Consider the following 23,504-nt stretch of genomic DNA (forward strand, 5'->3'; position numbering starts at 1 on the left):
ATGGTAACCCAAGACTATTCAGGAAGCACAAATGTCCTTATGCCATTTAGCTAATCATGCTTGGCTGCTGGGTAACATCATCACTGAAGGCAACACAGTACTGATTCAGAAGGCACAGTGAGCCTTCACTCTAAATAGTTTTTGCTCACATTCAACACAACTGTCAAAAGAGAAATGCCAAAGACTGTGTACGTGCTCCTTGAAAATGCCCAAAACGTAATGGAAAAGTAGGCTCTTTTTCAGCTAGAAATTGCCCTGTCAGTCATGCATCCATGAAAAAGAAATAATTTCAGCTGCTTAACAGTGCAATCCTATGCATGCTTCCTTAGAAATAAGTTCCACTGTGATAAGTAAGCTCACTTCCAGGTAGATGTACATGTGGATGCTGATTTAAAGGATTATTTTTACAGCAATGAACACCTCGATTTTCCAACAAAGAGGACGATTTGCCACAGGCCGTGGTGTGAAGATAAATGCTTGGTAGGGGATAGATCAATGTGCAAACACCACCCTCTTTTCTTTTTGGAATAATAATAAAAAAATCTCATTCTGGTTGTTAGTTGCAGCTAAGGATGACACCCTTCTGTGCCTAGTAACTATGTTGCATTCCTCAGCAGTAGCTGGCTTCAGTTAATAAGAACTCTTCTGTTCGGTGAATGCTCATGTAATCCAGAAATTATACTGGGTTCGTCACACAGGATAAACTTGGTGACATTCAGTAATGAAGAATGAGCTACTTTGTTGGCTGGCAAGTGAAAATCAGCAACAGAGAAAATCCCAGCATATACATTTTTCTCTGTTATGTAAATGGAAGGCACACACAGCTTACCTTTCCACATGGTAGGATGGGAGAAGGCTTTTCTCTCCTTTTTTTAAAAGTTTGCAATTTCTATCTGACACTCAAAAATTTCAAAGGTCTTGCAAATGAGAATCCTAATGGGAATCAGAACCCCTTTGGCTTCCAACTTCCCATGCATTCCTAAAGTGAGGAAGCTGACAACATTTGAAGCCAAGCAGACACATCTCATTTCTCCCGCCCAAGACCTCAGGGGAGCACTCCCCTGGGCAGCCTTTACAAATCTGGATGAGCAACATTTTAATGCCGCTCATTTAAACTGTGTTTTAAAATCTAAGGATGTTTTCATCTGTGACAGGATAATCATGGCCTAAGGGGCCACGAGGTCTGATAGACAGGAACCAAAAATGTCATCTATCAATCATTTGTAATGACACAGTAAGACAGAAACAAAAAAATCCTCTGGCTTTTCTTTTCTTTTGGGGGTGTAGCACAAGTGTTAATACAGAAATGATTTTTATTACATTTAAATCCTACCTTTCCACCAAGGTGCTCAAGGTGGTCATGTGGTTCACCCCCCCAATTTAATCCTCACTACATACCTGTGAAGTAGTTTAAGCTGAGAGAGAATGACTGCCAACCTAGCAGTTCGAAAGCAAGTCAAAGTGCAAGTAGATAAATACCGCTCCGGCGGGAAGGTAAACGGTGTTTCCGTATGCTGCTCTGGTTCGCCAGAAGCGGCTTAGTCATGCAGGCCACATGATCCGGAAGCTGTACGCCGGCTCCCTCAGCCAATAAAGCGAGATGAGCCCCGCAACCCCAGAGTCGTCCACGACTGGACCTGATGGTCAGGGGTCCCTTTACCTTTACATACCTGTGAAGTAGTTTAAGCTGAGAGAGAATGACTGGCCCAGGGTCACCGGGTGAGCTTTATGGCTGAGTGAGGATTTGAACTTGGGTCTTCTAGTTCCTAGTCCATCACTCTAACCATTAGGATGTAGGGGGTGTTAGGGGAGGGATAGTACCTTTGGTGGGGAATACGTTGTGCTTCTTCTGGGGTAGTTTGTCCACCTTTGGTCCCCACCCTGCACTCAGCTCTCACCAGTGGCTCCTAGAAGCTGTCAGCATGTGATAGTGGCCACACCCTGGGAACAACTTCAACTGGTGGCTAAACCAGGTGAGAGAAGAAAGAAAAGGCCTAAGGAGTAAACAAATGTGGAGTGGAGTCTCTAAAACAGTAGGATGGCACTTTGTACACCTCCTTCTGGCAACTCCTCCAGTCATTGCTCTGCTTTTCTTTGGATCACATCAGCGAGGCCAAGATGGGGGTCTTGTCATCTGGGCAGCCCAGGACCTCCATACACACTGCCCAGGCTTGCGCCCAGAGATGTCACTTCAGTGCTGCTTATAGAGCAAAAACAATGCAGGAGCCAACAGTTACGGCTCTCTGCAGCCACAACAATCACTGGGATTCTTCAGAAGTTTGACTTCACCTGCAGAGGTGCACTCCCTTGTCTTATGAGACAGAGTGATGCTAACAACTTTAACCATTACATTACATTACACTGGATTGCACACCACACTGGCTCAAACCTGCTTCATCACATGCTTATGTGTTTGACAAGGGTTCATATGAGAAAACAAACTAGCTGTACACGGTGGATCTCTAAAGGCAATGAAACCACAAGTGACAGAATTAGACCAGCAGAAAAGAGATGATTTCAACATCCATTTAGCTGCCAGTGGTACCTAGAAATAAACCAGTCATTAGTGGTAAATCTGCACTGTAAGGTAAATAACTTTGACACCTTAAGTCACCTATTGCTTTTTTTGTGTGTGAATGCTATTCTCATTAAGACCAAATGCAACAGCACTATATTTGCTAATGAGTTACTCATCAACATCATGCTGGAGTTTCCCTTTGAACCTTTTTGTTCAAACCAGAAATAAGAACTGGATGGAGAAGATTCATGGAAAGGAGGGGGAGAAAGCAGTGTCAGTTAAGACAGTGTTAGCTGGCAGAGGCAGATGCCATCTCATTTTGCATATCTGAGTTTAAAGACTTTATTTCCCATAACCTTGCATGCTTTATCCCTCTATTATCTTCAATTGCCAATCTTTTCTCTCCTTTTGTTGGGAGAGTTTTTACTTTCCTAAAGGACTTCTAGCTAGAAGAATGACATTTCAGCACAGAAGTGGAAATCTGCATTTTGAATAGCAATTGTGAAGCAAGCACCAAGGGACTCCTTATTTATTCACTCAAGATTAACATATCAAATAAGACTCAGCCTCAGAATTAGGGGTATGCAATGGGAGAAAACATGGCTTTGTTACTTGAGTCATTATCATTGTTAAAACCTTCATTTGTCCTATTATCCCTTTGTTAGGATCATTTTAATGTCATAAAAAGGGGGTGTCACATTTTCGTTATTCTCATTCATTTTTGTTGCCTCCTAATTTCTGTGCTAAAGTCCCAGCAGCTCTTCTGCTGCCTGCAACTTTGGTATTTCCCATCTTATTGACATAAATTGTTCTATCATTCTGCTACTCTTCCAAAGAATCAGAGCTGCCAGATTTCAGATAGGGGAGGGTAAAGGATCTCCATTTTATGAGCAATTAAATAAAGCTTTCAGGCAAAAAAATGGGGGGGGGGAATAATACGGTAGGCAAGCACCTATCAGGCAGATATGGGCAACAAGCTTCAGCAGTAGTGTGGCATGGTGGAGAAGCACTAGACTGGCAGACCTGGGAGGCAGGAGAAAAAACCTATGGCAGCAGAGTTTGACTGGTTCCATATTACTCTAGCCCCTTTCCATGAGACAACCTACTGGTAATTCCGTTTCAGAAAAGCTCACTGTCCTTTGTCCCACTTCCCGACCATCATAAAAGAACAGGAGCCTGAATAAAAACACCTTTAAAGTCCAAGGGATAAGGAAGTATCCAATTCAAAACAATTCCAAGCCATGGGTGCTATCCTTAATCTAGGGTTCTTGACGACTGATATGCTTCCTTTCTAAAGGCAAATGTCACCCTATTTATGATGGTGTTATGATGCTGTCTATAAAGCTATCACCATCCATGATGCCACGGTCCCACAAACCCCCAAAATATGCCAAGCAGCCTGCACAAAAGTAGTACAGAGCTGTGTCCCCCGCCTGCCCCCCCATTCTTGTCACCTATTTTAGTCCATCTGTTTGCTGAACTTGATAGTTCTGCAGGTTTGGCGGTGTCTAGATCAACAATTTGGATCTTCTTAGGGCTCATCCAGACTTCTGCTTGCCTTTTTGTATTCTCCCGGGGAAACCTGATCTGTACCACTCATTCAGAGCAAACGGCCATTGACATTTGCCCCAATTTAAAACTAAACAGCAAGTTTTCCCTAGGGAAGGAATGGGACAAGCGGAAAACTGCCTGGACCTGTTCTTCCTAGGCATGGAACAAGTAGAAGTGTGGATGAGCTCTTAGTTTAGAAAACAGGCAAATAATGGGGACATGACAGAGAACTTTGGCGGTAACTGTCAGAGGAGTAACAGCACTTACGTGACCATCCCTCTGACCAGCATCATTGTGGCTTATCAGGAGGGGGAAGGGGAGCAAGGCGGACATACTGTAAACAAACTGAAAGGAGTGCCACTGGAGCACTGGCTGTAAAGACCTTGCTCCTCTCCTTCCTGATAAGCCATCTCTCTTTCTATGGCTAAAACCATAGAAAGAATAGTGGGGTAGTAAATTCTGTTGCGCCAGAAGTGGTTTAGTCATGCTGGCCACATGACCCAGAAAACTGTCTGTAGACAAACACTGGCTCCTTTGGCCTGAAAGCGAGATGAGCACCGCAACCCCATAGTTGCCTTTGGACTTAACCATCCAGGGGTCCTTTACCTTTTACCTTTAGTAAATATTTCAGTAAATTAGAGTGTCTTCAAGAAATGAAAAAGCCTAGTCTGTATAGCAGGCTAGAAGGCTAGAAAGAGAACTGTGGAGGAAACTGGGGGGAAATATAACAGCATTCATTTATTTCTCCTGAAATACATGTGACTAATAGAGTCAATTTTAATACTGAGCTTATCTGAACATTAGAGCTTGAAAGTGTCACTATCTTTTCTAAAAGAAAAATTGAACATTTGCATACAGGGAGATCTTACTTGTACCAATCAGAAAGAGAGAGATCTTGGAATTGCAAATATTATTCCAGTAGGGTGATACTGTATTTGAAAAAGAGTCTAGAAATGGGAATGAAAAAGTAATCCTTAGGTGTGTTTTTCTCCCCCTTAAGTTTGCAAAGTATAAAAGATTTTGAGCCCGTTACATTTAATGATTCATATCAAGTCACCTACAGTTAAAGAAGCCAATTTCGATTTCCAGGTATATGTAGATAAAATTGATCTTATGGCACATTGACGCTCTTATTTTGGAATGCCATAGAATCATAGAATTGGAAGGGACCCAGGGGGCCATTTAGTCCAATCTCCTGCTATCCTGCTGTCTTTACTAGTACTACTCTGGAGTAAAATGGATGGGAACTGCAGACGCAGTTAAACAACACATAATAATTAGCAATCATATAGTGCTATTTGGATGTCCATCTGCATTAGCTCAGTGACCCTCACAACTTGATGAAGTAGATTATTACCCACATATTGCAGACAAGAGGCACAGAGCCCATGAGATAATGGCTTGTCAAAGCTATCTAATGAGTTCATTTCTGAAGCAAGGGCAGGAACTTTATTAATAAATATGCAATCTGCTTATGAACAAACACTGTAAGCAACTAATATTTATAGTTTACTGTAGATATTATGGTGGTTAATTTTTAATCAGTAAAAACTCTTGTCAATCCAATGAGCCCGTATCCCTCCCTCTTGAACCTTGCTACACAGCAAGATGAAAAGCGGATCCTGCAGCTATATCTCTTTATACCTGGGTTGCCTAACCTGTGGCCCCCCTGATGCTTTTAGACTTCAGCTCCCATCAACACCAGCTTGCATGGCCAATGGTCCAAGAAGATAATCCAATGGTTTTTGGAGAGCAAGAGATTATCCACCCCTGCTCTAGACACACCTTCTGAAGGCAAGCTGAACCAAGATTTATCCATAGCTCCAGAAATTTAATAAGGTTGAGGACCAGTGCTTTTTTCAGGGGGTACTCAAGTATATGAGGTGCCAGCACCTCTTTTTTGTTGCTAAAAAGTGTGGCACTTACTGTAACAACTTCATGAGGAGTACCAGTGCCTATTTTTCTAGGAAAAAAGCACTGGTGAGTTCAATAAGCTATACTTAGTAGGGATGTTGCTAAAGTTCAGGTGAAAGGCTGTTAACATGGAGCCTTTCTAAGCAGAACCAAGTGGTGTCGTTTATTTGGCTAAGTTCTGCATTCTCCATCATGTTCCACAAGCCATTTTTGGGTGAAAAAGCTGGGCCGCTGTTTGGAGATTGTGAGGTGCTTGTCTGTTAATTACATTTTTATGCCACTTAAGATACATGATCCCAAAGTTCTTTACATAAGATGTTAAAACCAAAACACAGAAGTTATCCCAAAATAAAACAATGAAACAGTTACTGCCCTGTCTGAGGTGTTATATCTGAATTAAAGCTATGAGTTGCATCTTTCTAATATTTGTGAAATGAGCCAAGCAGAAGGGGTGGTAGTATTTTCTGCAGAATGGGGCTGTTAGGACATTCAGTGGTTTTCCCCCTACCTACATCTTGATTTTTAGCAAAATATATTGAGTTGTATCCAACGGTATCGCTCAGTTGACAATAAGTCTTCCTTTGAGGAAGGAAGCAATTTTCAGGGATTCCCTCACCCCTCTAAATTAGCTCTGGAGTGCACCTCAACTTTCTGGAGCAGATTTAGAAGTGGGGGACTGCAGATGGCAGGGAGAATCATTGAGAGGAAGACAGAGGTGTTAGTGGTGGCTTATATCCCTGCTTCTTCATGCTAGGATACTTGTGACACCAAAATGCAAAAGTATGTAGGCCAGGAGAAATTCACACTAAAATGCTGGAGAATTTCCATGAATACTACTACTACTATTTCTTCTTCTTCTTCTTCTTCTTCTTCTTCTTCTTCTTCTTCTAAAAAAAATCAAATTAATGTTAAAAATCTGTAGAACTGGAAAAACGAGAACCCAAGAAAAAGCAAAATTGACAGATTTGTGTATCCTTGGACACCACTGCTATTACCCAAAGCTCTACCCAAACTGCAATTGCTGCAAAACTGGGGATCAGGATCTAAAACTCATCAAAATTAAGAACCCTAACAATTGACTCGTGTTCTGAAACTTTCAAAAGTGTCATTATTCGTTGTTTGAAAAGTGGAAAAGCAACGGAGAGTACAAAAAACATATAACTGATGCAATCAATTCTAAACTCTTTCTAAACCTACTTAATGTTTGACTCCATTGTATATGCATGGGAATGTTTCTTGGGGGGTTGTATGGGGATTGTTCGTTATGTACATTTTTAGAAACTGGAAAACAAAGAAAGAAGACAAAAGGGAAAGTAATGTGGAAGGAAAGGTGAAAAAGGAGGACTTGCAAATATATAGAACACTACACCAGCCTTTCCATTTGCCAGTTTCATCTAAAGAAATTGCTATCTTTTGGAGTACAAGGTGGGAATAAGGGTAATTGAATTATGAGTCCCACGATGAAAGAGTGGTAATGACTTTGTTCTCTGCTTCCTTGACTTCTGCCCTCAGTTTATATAAAGCAGTATGACGTTATTACATTTTGTACACAAGACTCTCCTGAGACATTTGATTATACAACTATCCTAGTGATAGTGAGACCTGTCAGCTATTCAGGCTCCCACCCACCCACAAAGTTACTGAAATTGTTTATATAGTGACCTGAGGAGAACAGGATTTCTAATATAGTTGCAGGGTAACAAAAAAAGAGGTACATTGCATATTGTCAGCAGATTCCACAGTCCAATTTCTCATAAACTTTGCAAACTAGAACCTCCTTCTAAATTCACTTTAGCTCCTGAATTCTGCCCCCCCCCATCCATTGACAGCCATCACCTTGCAGGTAAATGCACATAATTGTTGTTGTTGTTAATTTATATATTAAATTTGCAACTAAACATGTCTTTCATATCAGTCCCTACAGCCACAGCAGGCGCTGTAACCTTCCAACAGTTTGACTTCTCCATTGTCCCAAAGCACACTCCTCCATTGTCTCCTGAGACAGACAAAGGTCAACGATATTGAATTTGTTAATTGCTTTATCTTGCTCAGGGGAACCCAAAGCAACCAACAGCAAATCAAACAAATGGAGAAAAAACACCTCACACTGATACATTAAAACCAAGAGGAAAAAGAAAAACGTCAGAAAAACCTCACACAGAAGGAACTCTCGGATTAGCTCTGAAAGTCAGTCAGTCAGAAGCACAGATAGAACCTGAGATGGCCGAGGCTTTCTATATATGCCTTGCCTCTCTGCAACTTGCATGGTTATCATGGTTAGCAGGAAGAAATGTGGGGTCCTTCACTGCCCATCATTGGCCTAGTCTCTTTTGCAGAATTCTTGAGTACCGTATTTTTCACTCCATAAGATGCACCTGACCATAAGATGCACCTAGTTTTTAGAGGAGGGAAACAAGAAAAAAAATATTCTGAATGAAACAGTGGATGTATGATTTTTGTGGTTCATGCTGTGGCCACAGACGTGTGATTTGATGGTGAGTTTGGCGTAGCCCAATACAAAAATCCTGAGAATCCCTGTGGATCCGTGCTTTGTAACCACGTCTTTGTGCCATTGTGGCTTCAGGCAACAGTGGATGTGTGACTTTTTTTTGGTGCAGGCTGTAGCCATGGACATGCTATGTGATCTGATGGTGAATTTGGGGTGACCCAATGTAAAAATCCAGGGCTTTTACCTCCCCCCTTCCAGGCAGCCTCCTTTATCCTAGGGTCCCTTATCTCTCTCCCGATCCCACCGATCAGCTGCTTCCTTTCAACACTCCCTTCCCTCTTGTTTGCCTTAGTGTCTTTTCCTTAGCTGGAACAGTTTTTTGCTCCTCCTTTTCTTCTAATTTTTCTCCTCATTGATTTAGTCTTCCTGTCTCCTCTTCTTGCAAGTTTGCTGTCTTTACCTCCTCCCTCCCAGGCCGCCTCTTTTACTGCTAGCGTCCCTTATCTAGCTTCCGATCGCTTGCGATCAGCAGCTTTGTTTCAGCACCCACTTCTGTCTTTAAAAAAAAACAAACACAAAAAAGCATGATCAGCTTTCTGCCCCTGGGCAGTTTGGCTCCAGGGACCACGCATTCACCCCATAAGATGCACAGACATTTCCCCTTACTTTTTAGGAAGAAAAAAGTGTGTCTTATGGAGTGAAGAATGGTATATTAATGAGTGAAATAGTTAAGGCAGCAATCCTGTTCATAGTCAACTGGGAGCAATCCTCAATGAGTGTAGAAGGGCTTATGCCTGAGAATATACGAATAAGGTTGGGCTGTGTGGCATTGTTTGAAAAGTGGTCCAATGTTTTATTAATAGCAGGAACTATTTGTCCTGCAATATTGATTTCAGCTGTGGTAAGAGAATGGATTTGAGCCAGAGTTGTTTTAATCTTACAACTCTGTCTGAATTCCAGGAATTATGTTTTTGGTAGCCTTCATTTTCACAGAGGATGTCTGAGGAGTGCATTTATATTAACTAAGCAGGCGGGGAAAGCATAATTTTAATGCAGGCTGTTGTTTCAATTCCAGTGTGATAAGTTTGAGAAATGTCCTTAATTAATCTAACATTTATTTTTAATTGATAGAGGGCTAACTGGAACCATCTCTCTTTTATAGCATAATCTCTCTTTAAATATCACTTATCTCTATAATTAAAAAACTTGCCATTTTTTTTAAAAAAAAATCTGTAAGCTTCTTCGTCCAAACTACTCCTTATGGGTCTTAGCTATTTCTTTCTGGAGTCAATTTAAAGTGCCAATTTTTGCCTTTAAAGTCCTCAGTGGTTTGTGAGGAGGTTATTGGAAGGACTATCTGCACCCATATCAATCTGTGCAGGTCCTGGGTCCCTGCGTCCTCATCTGCCATCAAAAACCACCCGATTGGAGGGCACCAGGTGTAGGACATTTTCAGTGGCCCCACATCTTTAGAACTTCCTCACCCAGGAGCTACATATGGTCCTCTCATTGGTGGATTTTAAGTGGACTTAAAAAAAAAATGGTTCAGCTTAGTTTATTTAATTTAATAGAAGGAGCTGCCTCTTCCTCCCAAGAATGCCATAAGAAAAGTCATGGTAGTTTCGGATCCGTAACCAAGCGATCTCACCAATTAACCACAAAGAAGAGGGCCTTTTCAGTGATGATGCTCCCTAGAACAGCAAACCCAAAAATGTTTCCTTGGTGCCATCTTTGTGGGGTTGGTGCCAGATAAAGACCACTCAGTTATTTTAAATAAACGATGATGTCTGGGCCTCTCTCTGGATTTTAACTTTGGAGGTGCAACTGGACTTGGTTTATGTTGTATTTATGTTATCTTTGATTTTATAGTTTGATGTCTTATTTGTGTTTCCATCTGAAGAAGTGTGCATGCACACGAAAGCTCATACCAAGAACTAACTTAGTTGGTCTTTAAGGTGCCACTGGAAGGAATTTTTTTATTTTGACTATGACAGACCAACACGGCTACCTATCTGTAACTTGTGTTTCCATTGTTTTCTTATATGTTGTAAGCTGCCCAGAGAACTTTGTGTTGTGGGGAGGCATACAGATGTCATAAATAAATACCAACTGGACTCCAAGCCTTTCCAAATGAGACACTCTTAACATGTGTCCCAACTTTCTGAGCCGAAGTCCCAGTCCATAGCAATTCACAGTCTTTGAAACATGCATCTAGCATTCTTAACTTTCTCCACTATAAGGACCTTTAGAACTTCATATTATATTGTTGTGACCTATAGTCTCATGGGCACCATATTGCGGTTTCCTAGGGTTATTCAGTTGCTCCCCTGGTAGAGCCTTTGCTTCATTTCACTTCAATGAACTTAAGAAGAAAGGAACCCAGTGAAGCCAGGTCGTCCAAACATAGAAAGGTAAGCACTTATGTTTACTCCCTGTCAAAACCATGTCACTGCTTGACTAACAGATGGTTGGTTGCAGCAAGCACAGCTAGGCTTTGTTTTCATCATACCCCTGAGCAGATGGCTACAATGTGAACATAATGAATTCATGGTGCTATCCTACTATTCCCTCCAGGTTTTGGTTATCCACCCATTTTCTTCATCAGCACAGGTCTCATTCCTCTCTGTTTGATGGATTCTACTCATGGTCCATTTCAGATGTGATCATAGCTGCTCTTATACCCGTTATGTACCTGTCACCTTTATGTATCTGATGAAGTAGACTCTGCTCTGTGAAACCATAATAAATTAGTTAAGTCTTGAAGGTGTATGCAAGAACAACTTTTTCTAGAAAGTAGAGAATGTATTCATAACATAGCCAGGAAACACAGGAGAGAATTTGTGACAACCGAAAAACATGATTGGGCAGGCTACTATATAGCACAAATCAAACTGGTGGTTTTTGTTTGTTCGTTTTTGTTTTAACATAAATAGGCGAAAAAGGGAGCTGCTACTAGATGCTATATTTCAATCTCTGTTTATGGCTAGGACATGCAAACACGCCCGCTATAAAAATTTCTGCCGAAGTAGCTTTTTGAATAGAACTGCTTTTCCAAACACATTGTTCCAAAAGACACCAGACTGCTGGATAAAGATGACCTTAACACTGTGTATAGGAAAATGGATGGCATTCAGAAGACATATATATATTCGCACAAAGTAACTGAATGCAAAACAAGATGAGTCCAGCACATACAGAAATCTGGGATTGTTGTAACAGATTCCATACAAAGATGACTGTCAGTTTTTGTGCAAGTAGAAAAGCAACATGGTCTCGACAGGAAAAACATTATTAACCTTATAGTTTGCAGCCAGAGCTCAGAAAGGTTTTGTTAAATTAAACTTTACTGAACTTCCTTCCACCCACCATCCACAGAGAATTCTAATCTTACTGTATAGACACACTCAGTGGAAAACAATGAAGTTACTGGAAAGCTAATTTTTCCCATTCAAATCCACAGATGGAAGCCCCACAGAGGAAAGGCTGCTATGGCAACCTTAGCTGGGTTTTTCTGAGAGATGTCCATTGTGGTGTCTTTTATTATGGGATTGCTGACTAATTGTGGACTGCAAGAGAGATGTTCGATGGGATGCTGAAGAGATGCATGCAGTGTTTAATGAGCTGAGATTAAGGAAAGTGATCTGTGCAATATAATATCGGCTGCAGAACACCAGCTGTGTAGGTGAGTGGGCCTGGGATTTTAATATTTTTACAGATGGTGAAAGGGAAATGGACTAAATCCTTTTCTTATTCAGCTTCCACTCTCCCCTGCCCTCCTCCTGCAGCATCAGACAGATGAAGATTTTCAAGAGTTAGTCCCACTTAATAGCTTGCAAGATCATTAAGTGGGTGAGGGCTGAAGTTAAGATTCCCTTTAAGGTTATTTGCTAGGCCTACATCTTAGAGCAATCTGGACATGGGAAAAAGAAATTCAGCAATCATGGGATCTTCTCTCCCTCTGTTATCTCCCCATGGTTAAGCGTCTTTGAGACAGGGACCTATCTCTCTGTTTATGTCCTGAAGCACTATGTAATTTGATAGATTCATGGAAGTGACTCACTTAAGGAGTAGCCAGTGTGGTGCCCAGTCTTCCAGATGTCATTGGGCAAACTCCCACAATCCCTGATCATTTGTAATGTTGGCTGGGCTGATGAGAGCTGTAGTTTTTTGCCCTGGTATATATTTTTCCAGCATTCAAGAGGCGAGGGCATGCATTTTCTCCCTTCCATCTTGATGGGGCTCAAACTCCTGTTTCCTGCTTCCCTATAGAGCGAGACACTAGAGGATGCTATCAGTGTGCGCCATGGCTCCTCTCTTCGACAAAAGGGTCTTGAACCTCTGTCCCAGGAAGGCTTTGAGTGCTTCCTGCTGGTCCTCTGCCAGGACACAGGGATGCGTGTCCTGATTTCCCTCCCCTTTGTTTGTGTGGAGTTTCAAGTCAGTGGTGGTGAGGAGAAAGAGACTTGAACCCGTGTCTGGAAGGGTGCCTGGGAATTGCTGGCTGCAGCACTGGGGCTGCTGGAGTGGGAGTTGTATTGATTTGCACACTTCATTGGATGATTATACAGTGGTGTGTGTCTCAGGCATGTCCCCATTGTTGTGAGCTTATTGGCTACCTCTGTGAAAGACAAGTGGGCATTAGTGGCAGCACAGTCCCTGATTGGTAAGTAACAGAGGGATGCTGTATCTGTTATTTTTTTCTGCCATTTCTGGTTGCATGTGTCTTTCCTCTCCCCTCTCCTCCAATAAGTTGCCATTGGATTTGGCAACTGCTGTCTCAACATAGAAGCAACGTGTTTCTGGACCTGGTATATGTGAGCACAGGATTGCTCTTCCCTTCCTGGAAATGTTTCCATTCCCAAATGCCAAATCATATTGACATTCTGTATACACCTTGCCTTCCGATGATGCAGGATAAATGAGGACAAACGACTCATCTGAACAAGCTGTCACCTGTCTGCTTCCATAATTTACCTGCAGCACAGCAGAACTTGCATTGGAATCAGTTATATTTATTGCTGCCAACACAAAGGTCTTAGGACTGAAGGATTTCCATCTGACAGCTTGTATACGCAGCAGACCAAAATGTACAAGAAGACTATACTGAGGGATCAGGGAAAGAGAAGGGGCCATGTATTTTATTACTTGCATCAATGGTTCCTGTGCGTGCTTCTTCTCAGATTCCTGTTATGCTTCTACCCTTGATGTGCAGTGTTGTCACAGAGTCAAGGCCAATTCATTGACTGGTTGTTATGAGATTGGCAAAACAGTGTTTTCCTCCTAAAGTCCAGCTGCGTATATATATTAGGGCTATCTTACGCACTCAGCAGAATCATGTAGGAAACGTTTCATACACTGTACCTGTCAGGGAACTGCCATCAGAACAGGGGTGGGAAATAGAGGGGCAGTTGTGCTACAGGGAGCCTCCAAAAATCTTGCGAAACAGTTCCTCTTCCGGTGATGAGGAAAAGCCCACCTCCAGTGGGAAAGAAGTGAAAGGACCAGATGATACTGGTGGGAGCCTTAGCACCACTCCTGGCAAAGCCGGCCAGGAGGGAAGCACGCTCCTTTCGTTGCCCACCCTGCACAGAAGTCTAAAGCGCAAAGAGGGAAGGAAAAGGCTGGGCGTAACGAGGCTTTTATGCTGGGGGAGGGCCAGGAAACAGGCACTCCCGGATTCTGCTAGCGATTGAGGCAGACATGAACTTTGGGGTTCTGCACTGTAAATAGTTTGCACCTAAATAAAACCTGTAAAAGACAGGTCGGAGTCCTGCCTGGTTACTCGTGAGCCATCACTCTTACCATCTGACAGTACCATTTGGGCTGAAAGGTGGGGGGGGTCACACTCCCCAAGTGGTGTACAGTGAAATTTTGTGTAGGGGAACAGTTAGGGTCAGGAGTACCAGCTTGCGAAGTGGGAGCTTGTGGGGGGTGGGGGCAACGTCTGTGGTGTCGTCACGCACATGAGCATCGCGCCTCACTCCCTAAGCCGGGAAGAAGCTTCCTGGGTTTTGAGAAGGAGGTGCCAAGGGAACATTCAAGAGAGTAGCCTAGCCCCCTAGGCTCTCTCCCCAATTTTTCTTATTGGTTTTGTGCATATGTACATCAATTTTCAATAACCTTCTTTTTCATAGTCACACATTTTCTAGAGTCATTACATACAAGTATTACAACCAAGATCATGTCTGAAAATAAGTTATGAAATATACCATGAAATAAAATCAAATGAGTAATTTGCTCCAGTCTTCTAAACTAAACAAATCTGTTATCCAGCAATGTGAAGATGACTCTGGCATGTCTAGATGCTTGTGAAAGCTCTCACTTTTGAATGGCTAGAATGTTGCCAATTGTACAAAAATTAAGAGACATGCCTGTTGTGATGCCCACTTTTTCTCTGTACAAAAACAAACACACCAACTGGCATGCTGGTCCTGGACGATTGCTGCCCTAGGGCTGAAAATATGTTTTCTAGGATGTCTAAGAAGTCCATCTACACCCCACATTTCTTATGTATTGGTCCTCCCAATGTAGCAAGATTTGGGGTGACATTTTTCACTTAATAAGAAGGGGAAAAAATACTTTGAACATTTATGAAATGTGTGACATAAGAGAGGTAGAAAAAGGTCTGTAGCTTCAGTGCCGTAGGCTAGGGGTGCTGATCCTGCATTTTAATATACAACTTAAAATTAAACTCATTTTGAAATGATACAGTACTTGGGGGAGCTCATTTAATCTACCACATCAAAGGCACTGAAGATGTTCCAATATATTGAGGCTCAAGTGTGTGAAAGTGGTTTAGTTTTTGGAGTGGTCAGCCACATATAGTCAAAGTTAGTCCTTTGATATCAAAGAGCTGGTTTTCCTTAATGGCTGTCCATCTGTAAAAGTAATTAACATTTGAGTAGAAGCTCCTAATCTGTTGGTCTCTAAAGTCATGGTGTTATATATCTTCACACACTTGTCTAAATGCAGAAGACATCAAATGATACAGCTAAATTTGGCCTCTTCCAGAAATACTCATTTTCAGAGGATTGAAAGTTCAGCACTGAAAATTAGCTAGACAGAGCCTGCAATTCAAAGTAGCCTTTCCTGAAAGTAAGTCTCACTGAACTCAAAGGGGACTTACTTCTTAGTAGATGTTCATAGGATTGCATTGTATGACTGCATTACTAAACACACTTACAAGGGAACACACTTGCAAGGTCCCATTGAGCAGAGTGAGTAAATTTGCATAGGATTATGCTGCCCAGTTGTAAACCAATACACATTTACTTCCAAAGGTGGTTGGTACTCACTAGACCTGGTGGAGCTGCTAGGAGGTCATGGGGTGTGACCTATGAGGTCATGGAATCACAATGGGGCGGGGAAGCACACTAAAATAAAAGAAAATTGAATCTGGGACACAACCAGCATATTGAGACCTACAAACAGACTTCTCATATGGCCCCTCAGCACATCTATTCTGTGGTTGTCTGCTGTAACAGACTTAGCTGGGTGGGATGTGCAGGCAGAATGCAGTCCATGCTCCCATGCTCTGCACATTGAGTTCTCATTTGAACCATCCAACTTTTTATAATAGTATTTTAAATATGCCACTGTGTTTTACAATCTTTCACCCTTACAACTTTGTAAAGTGGGTTGTAGTGCAACAAATGGAACTGTTTTAGAACCTTGGAGACAGAGCAGGAGCAGGAGGAGAATCTGGTATAAGTTTTCCTGGGCTACAGTCAGATGCTCATTGTTGGTAATCTATGCAAGTTTAGGTAGTAATACATTTGTTAGCCTTTAAAGTACTACTAGACTATTATTTCACTTCTGTCCAGAGTGACTGGAGCCACCCAGAGTGGCTGGGGAAACCCAGCCAGATGGACAGGGTATTATTATTATTATTATTAATAATAATAATAATAATAATAATAGTTGTTGTTGTTGTTATTTTACCCATTTGTCTGATAGGGTACTGGAGTAATGTACCCAATACCATCCAATGACCCTGTGGCAGAGAGGAGAAATGTTAAATTAGGTCCCTCGATCTTATGGTGGGGTGGGTTTTTTTGGCGTGGCAGAGTGTAAGGGTGGGTTTTTTTGGCGTGACAGAGTGTAAAGACTCTTGCCAATTGGTGTACTGAGAAGGAAGATGTGCAATAGCGATTAAGAATTATGAGCCCCAGAAATAAATGATCCTAGCATGCACAAACCATACCCTTTATAGAATTGGACAGCCTTTTCTTCTGAATGTCAGAATGCAAGTGTCACTATATTCAATCAGGACTCAAAAGAGAAGGCAGCACAAAGGCACTCAGCTCACATGCTTCAGATTATCTCCTTGGGAAAATTCCCATCCTGCGAGTACCATATTTAGAAAAGTCAGTCTGTGATAGAAGTTGCATTTCTGAGACCTTATGGATTCAAACCTTACGTGCCTTTATTTTCGAGTCATATCGCAGCAAGGCTGTAATTGAAAATAGACATGAGTCAATGAATGAAGAGTTCAATATCCCAGTAAAGAAAGAGAGCACAAGGTTAGTATAATAAAGCAAGGATTAGACGAAGGAGGGCAGGGGGGAGCCTGAACAACCAAAGCAACAGCTGCAGATTTATGTAGTAAATGAAGTCATAGGAGAGATGCCAGTTTTAAAAAGATTAAAGCCACAGTCTAAAGATACACACAAGCCTCCTGTTCTGTCGCAGGCTGCACTTGAAGTCCATAATTCCCTCCTCCCCATTTTGAGGGAAGAGTTTATTATTTATCGATTTAGCTGAAGTATTTTTATACCACCCTACAGTCATATTCCCAGGGCAGTTTACGAAAAGAATAAAGCAATTAAAATGCAAATACTAAACACACGCATGGGCACAAACTGGCAGCCACAACATTGTTAAAACAAGAGAAAAAGCAATAAGCAAGATTAAAATCTATTTCAAATGTTATAGGGGCAGCTTGTGAAAAACAGTAGCTTTGAAGCCCCATGGAGCTCAACCCTCTGGATCGGATTCTAAATATGCTGGTTTTGAATTATGGTGGATAAACCCAGTGTCAGTCAAAGGCAGCCAAAACAGCACCAAGCTTACATACCAGCTGGATCAGGGGCTAGAAATTCTTAGAGAAGTCTGAAGCATTTCACCTAGTAAGTATTGAAGGTGCAACTCAGGAACTAAACTGTGGTGTGAGTCTGGCTCTGAAGAGAGTAGGTTAGTGACAGGAAGAGTGAATAAGGAAATGATTAGTGCCATGTCAACTAAATGTCCATCTCACCTGCTTGCATTTGGGGGCGCAGCCGTGTTCACCCCAGTAACCAATTTTTATAATTTATTTACTGCATTTATAGCTCACCTTTTTCTCTAAGGAGCTCAAGGTGACTTACATGGTTGTCCTCCTCTTCCTTAAATCCTGTAAGGTGGGTTAGACTGAGAGACAGTGATCACCACTAGGTCACCCACAGAGCTTCATGGCCAAGAACTCTGGTCTCTCAGATCCTAGTCTGACATGCTAACCACTAGGCCACACCGACTATTTTGGAGTACATGGTGCTCCCCCTCATTTAATTGCCACAAGGAAGGACCCTGTGAGGTGCAATCCTGATCACACAGCAGATTTTCCCCATGGACAGTACAGGGGTGGGAGAGAAGCTGGCAAGGGACACAACAGAGAGACAAGTCCCAGTATCTCTCTAGACAATGCTACATGCATGGAGACAAGAAATTAAAATGCCTCACTACAGCTTGTATCGTGGTCATAATAGGTGGCTCTGTGAATGGGAGCGTCTAATCCTCAAGAAATGTGGGTCTCTTTGGGCGCCTTAGGGGAAGACCATTCAAGTGAGCTCGTCTGAGCAACGCAGATTCTGATACCATCCCTAATAAAGAAACCTACTAGCCAAAATTTGAGCTTTCAATATTTTCTGAAGTACCTACTCCCATTCCATTTTCCAGTCTGCAGACAGTGGCAAGCATAACTGTACAAAGAGCTAATAAGGCACATATTAGGCATTTTAAATACTACTGAACATTATTCTCTATTGTAGCCCAAGAGCCTTGGTACCTCCAAACAAAAAACTGCTTTCAAAGATGGCATGCCCACCCCGAGTCCTCAACACAAACGTTCACCATGAAACCACCATGAACCTTTGCAATAAAATGCCCTCGTGCCCTTTTTCAAAAAGCTAGTTCAAAGAAGCAGAGTAGACTTGTGCTCATCATTTATTGATGTGGTGAAGGTCATTTCTGAGGAAGCTTCTGGTTTCAGTCAGCTCCCTTCCTTTCTTTCACACACAAATGCAAACTGTTGTTGAGTGTTTAGAAGGACCTTGGTGATATGAAAAGAAAAAGACAGATGGATACGGGGGTTAAATCCTGTTCCAGCTCACACTTCCCTTTCCTTCTTGTTTAGATAACAGGGGGTAGAGACATTCTGTCAAGAACCATCACAACTTCGTTTCTCCCTTCTCTCAGTTGCCTTGATGTTGGGCCATTGTTCCTCTCCACACGAGTTGCATCAGGAGAGGAGAACCTCCAAATGTTGTTGGATTGCAACTCTCATCAAACTATTGGCCATGATGGTTGGGGTTGGTGGGAGTTGTAGTTTAGCAACAACTAGAAGACTAAAGTTTCCCCACTCCTGAGCTACACTGTTCTACATCCATTCAGTTCAAGGGAGGTCCTCCATCATCTCAATTGGAGGTGTTTCATTAGACCAGGTGTGAGGAACCTTTAGTCCTCCAGATTTTGCTAAACTGCAACTCACATCATTCCTGGTCATTGGCCATGCTTGCTGGGGTGATGGGACTTGTAATTCAGCAACAACTGGAGGGCTAAATGTCCCCCACACCTTGTATGTAAGCTTGCTTCTGTTTCCACCAACAGTAGGGTGTACAGCAGCATATCCCTCAACTGTCTCGATTCAATTTATTGAATTGAGCCATCCAATTTTTGGCATGCTCTCATGTGAGAACACAGTGTCCAAATAATGTGTTTTGGGGTGCCGTACTCTCACATAGATCACATGACTCGCATGGGAGCATGGCCCTAGAAGACGCTGGTCTTGGTCTTCCACTGGGACATGTTGGAGTGTATGCATCAGGGCCTGGAAAAAGTCAGATCACTGAGGCTGCAAGCCTAACTTTCTTTGGTGTAAGCCTTATTGAACTCATTGAAATGTGTTTTTGAGTAGATGTGTATAAGACTGCACTGCTAATGCTTCAGTGTGAGCTGGGGATGAGCCCACCAAAATAACATCATTCTCTTACTTTTGGCAGGTTAAAGGGTAAGTAGGTTTTCAGGATGTGAAAATGGAAGGTTCAAGTTGAGCCACAAGTCATTTTTGACCACCATGGCATTTTTGACTGTAGTCTACAGCCCCATCCTTCAGGGAAAGGTCTTTAAGACTTAAAGGGAAGCATCAATATTTTACTTCCAGTAGCGTAACAGCAACTGAAAACATAATGAGAAAAAGCCAATAACCACTGCAATTTGTGCTTCATAAATTGTTTAGCGCTGCTACATTTTACGGGATTCAAATTTTAGGAACAGCTAGTGAAGCTTTACATATAGTGCCCTGGGCATTCTTCTAAATGTTTGCAAAGAAAGGCTTCTGCACTTCGTACCATTCTAAGCTATGAATAGGCTTCTTCAAGTAATTGGAAAATAATAGTGAAAATGAAGCCATAGTAATTGACATTTCTGCTCCTTTTGTCTTATTAAGAGAAAACTAATTTTGTTCCATGGAAAACCCATTGATAAACACCAAGTATTTCCAATTCAAATGTTGGGATGGGTTAAATTTTTAGATAATGGTGAACAATTTTAATACCCACTCCTGAGACTGATTACCGGTGGGTAGCAATGCATCTTTATATAAGCTTGAGGCATTGTATTAAAAAAATGCCTATCTAGATTGAACAACTACTCAATTTTTAATATTTATTTAATTTATGATATATCATTTGTAATTATATCTCTACTTACAACGTACATAGTGTTGTAGCGAGCTACTCAAAACCAACACATTGATACTAATGGACCTATAGTAGTCCTGTTCTTATTTTGATAGTAGGTCTAGCTGAATAGACTTAATACTGGCTACAACCCATAGTATCTGTTTCAGTGGAGAGGTTTATTCTGACTCTTAGGATGCATTTCCAAACCATTTTATTGGCTGGGGAACAAATATTTTTGTGCATTAGCACAATGATACTTCAGATTGCAGTCCATCTTAATATCAGCTTTATTGGTGGTATGATACATTCTATTATTTGTGATTACTTTCGAAAGTCAACACTTTAATCTCATTAGCTGTTCATTGATGAGTGGGTTCAGATTGGAAAACTAGCACCTTGTCTGGGGAGCAAGACGCTGATGAAAAATATTAAAGATTACTGCAAAGAAAATTGACTGTCTTTTATAGTTAGATTCAGTTCAGTTCCTACTTGAAACGGGATGGAAGATAGAAATTGAGCTGGACAGACACCTTTAAAATCAATGGATATTTTTACAGATTCTGAAGGAAGGAAAATGGCAAAATATTTAGAAGAGTGTGCTAACTCACATGGAAAAAAAACCAACGTAAACCAAATTTAAACAATGTAGCTTTGCTTTAATCATCACAGATTTGTGGCATTTGCCTATTTATTTCAGGTTCCTTTAATGCTACATAAAGTTTTGACTATTTCTGAGCTCACAGTGGATAAAGTTTAGCACAGAGTTAAGGTTACTTTGCTGAAATGCTTACTTCATTGTTTCTTAGTGTTTTACTTCAAAATACTATGCATATTTACATGGAAAAAAGCCTCACTGGGATTACTCCCAGGTAAATGATTATAGGATTTCAGCTCCCATTGCTCTTATTTTTGTGCTCTGGTTGTACACTGTGGATTTTACATGAATGGGGATGTAGACCTGGCTCGTTACATTGCAATACAGTTCTAAATGGGAACCACTCTTCAGATAATAAGCAGTCTATAAATGGAAATCATAAAAAGTAGAATTAATGAATGAATGGTGGTGCCCTGCTTTTCTAACAGGCACTCTAAGTGGTTTGCAATGAATAGTGCATCATAATTCAAATAGCTTTTCTGAGATAAATTGGGACTCTTCACTATCCTCTGATGATGTTTGTTTGTTTGATTGTTTGATTGTATGTTTTGTCAGTTTAATGATTCAGTGGTACTATTGTCATTTTCATTTATTGCCATTTCAGAAGGCAAAAACCAACAGGCCTCATTTTTTGGCTGACTGGCACAATGAGTAGATTAAGGATAGTGGCTGAAACTCTAGCAGATGGGCTGAGCCTGGCTTCCACAACAGAAAAGGCTGAAATTAGATGCTGCAAAGACTGTATGGATGGAACAGTCTAGCACCTCCTCCCCCTCCCTTCCACAATGTGATATGACATCATCTGCGTGCAACATGACATCATTTCATTGATAGTCTGTCCAGGCCTCCAAACAGCAGCCAATAAAGTGGAGCAGAGATGGAAAACTAACAACGCAATAATGTAAAGTCAACTGTTATTAGGTGTTGCAGGGAGAGAGAGAAGGAGGTAACAAGATGGCTGCTGCGTTGGCACTAGTCACATAATCACTGCACCATTTAATTTCAGCCTGGGGCCAGGTTATGAAGATCAAAGTTCTCCTGCAAGGATCCCTATGAAACATATGCAACCAATATGGCTTTTGTACTGACCAGACGAGAAGATGGGCTAGCCTTCTCCCTTTTGCCTCACACAATGATTCTGTTGTTGGAATGCTGGTACCCACTTATCAGTGTACCATATCACCTGTGTTTATCTTTAGGACTGTGGTGATGAGTCTTTCAACTGTTTTGTCTCCGACAATAGCCATTTAAATCTGGCTTCTTTCAAAGTCCCTCTCCTGGCACTCTGAAGTGTCTTGAATGTACTTTCAGACACATGGATGCACTGATTTAAATAGTTTGAAATGCCTCCTTTTCAATTTATAATATCTACCTGTGTCTTCTTCCTCTTCAGTTTCCAGGGTGAAAGCCTTCTTACCCTCCTCCCTATTGTTTTTCACAAGTACTGATTAGCAGGAAGTTTGTGCTGAGTATAATAATTGGGGTAGATGAGATGCTGAAGAAGTCAAGAAAATGAACAGAAAAGCCAACGCTCTGATACGCGAATGACAGGGTGAAATTATGTCTTTATGCTTCTCTTGTGACAGGCAGGCTAAAAGGTGAGCTAATTTTGCAATATTCTGAGACACCTTTATGGTATTTTGCTGTAAAGACAGTTGTTCCTGTCAGACAAAAAATATGTTGTGAATATTCTGCACCACCACCACCTATCCTTTCAGATGAAAATTGCAGCTGCAACATACCTGGTATCAGTTCCCCCCCTTTCTTCCATTTTTCTGTTGCCATAGCAATGCACGAGACACCAAAACTGCATCATCACACTTGCCTAGAGAAATACTTTCACTGTATTTAATGGAAGTTTTTGCTTTAACTAATCATCACTCTAACTAATTCCTTACATTTTCAATAAAAACCCCCTCACTTTAGCATTTTGTTTTTAACCCCAGGGGTATATTTCCTTAATTTTCTGTGAATAGAGAATCTAACATAACAGAATGATATATTTTTAACAACAGCAAGAGGCACTTTTGTCAACTATGAAACCTAAAACAGAATGAAATATAAGTTTCCATTTTCCTCACCAAATAGACCTTAATATTTTTGAGCAAGGGCTCAGAAATGTTTAGTTTCAGTCCTTGATTTTTGTGTCAATGGTATTTTGGAATATGTGAAGTATATTTGAACATTGTATTTAAAAAATTCAAAATAGCTTACTAAAACAATCAATACATTTCCATGGCTATGTGGCATCTACAAAGTCCTCAGACTTTGTCTAGAAACACCCATCCAAATGGAAGGAGGGTCTGAGTCCCCAAATCCCAAAGTTTCTAAAAGGTCATGCATGGATGTAATAATAAAAACAATTGTAATAAAAATGAGATTCAGTGAAGAGAGCCTCTTTTTACTACCATGCAACCATAGCCAACTCCCCTGATACCCCTCACTTTTAGAAACTGTATTGAAGCAATAAGCTACTTCTCT

General features: G+C 41.3%; 1 long non-coding RNA gene across 2 annotated transcripts in view; it reads left to right on the top strand.

The window, feature by feature from the left end:
- Positions 1-12,004: 12,004 nt before the first annotated feature.
- The window catches only part of LOC309533565, a 30,347-nt gene continuing 18,847 nt past the window's right edge, over positions 12,005-23,504 (top strand). Inside the window, exons 1-2 of one of the 2 annotated variants that reach the window (XR_014220286.1) lie at positions 12,005-12,114; positions 22,417-22,621. This is a non-coding gene — a long non-coding RNA (uncharacterized lncRNA). The remainder of the gene's footprint in view (positions 12,115-22,416; positions 22,622-23,504) is intronic. The other variant, XR_014220285.1, reaches the window with a different exon arrangement.

This window comes from Podarcis vaucheri, assembly GCF_965113315.1.
Source record: "Podarcis vaucheri genome assembly, chromosome: 5".
NCBI lineage: Eukaryota > Metazoa > Chordata > Lepidosauria > Squamata > Lacertidae > Podarcis > Podarcis vaucheri.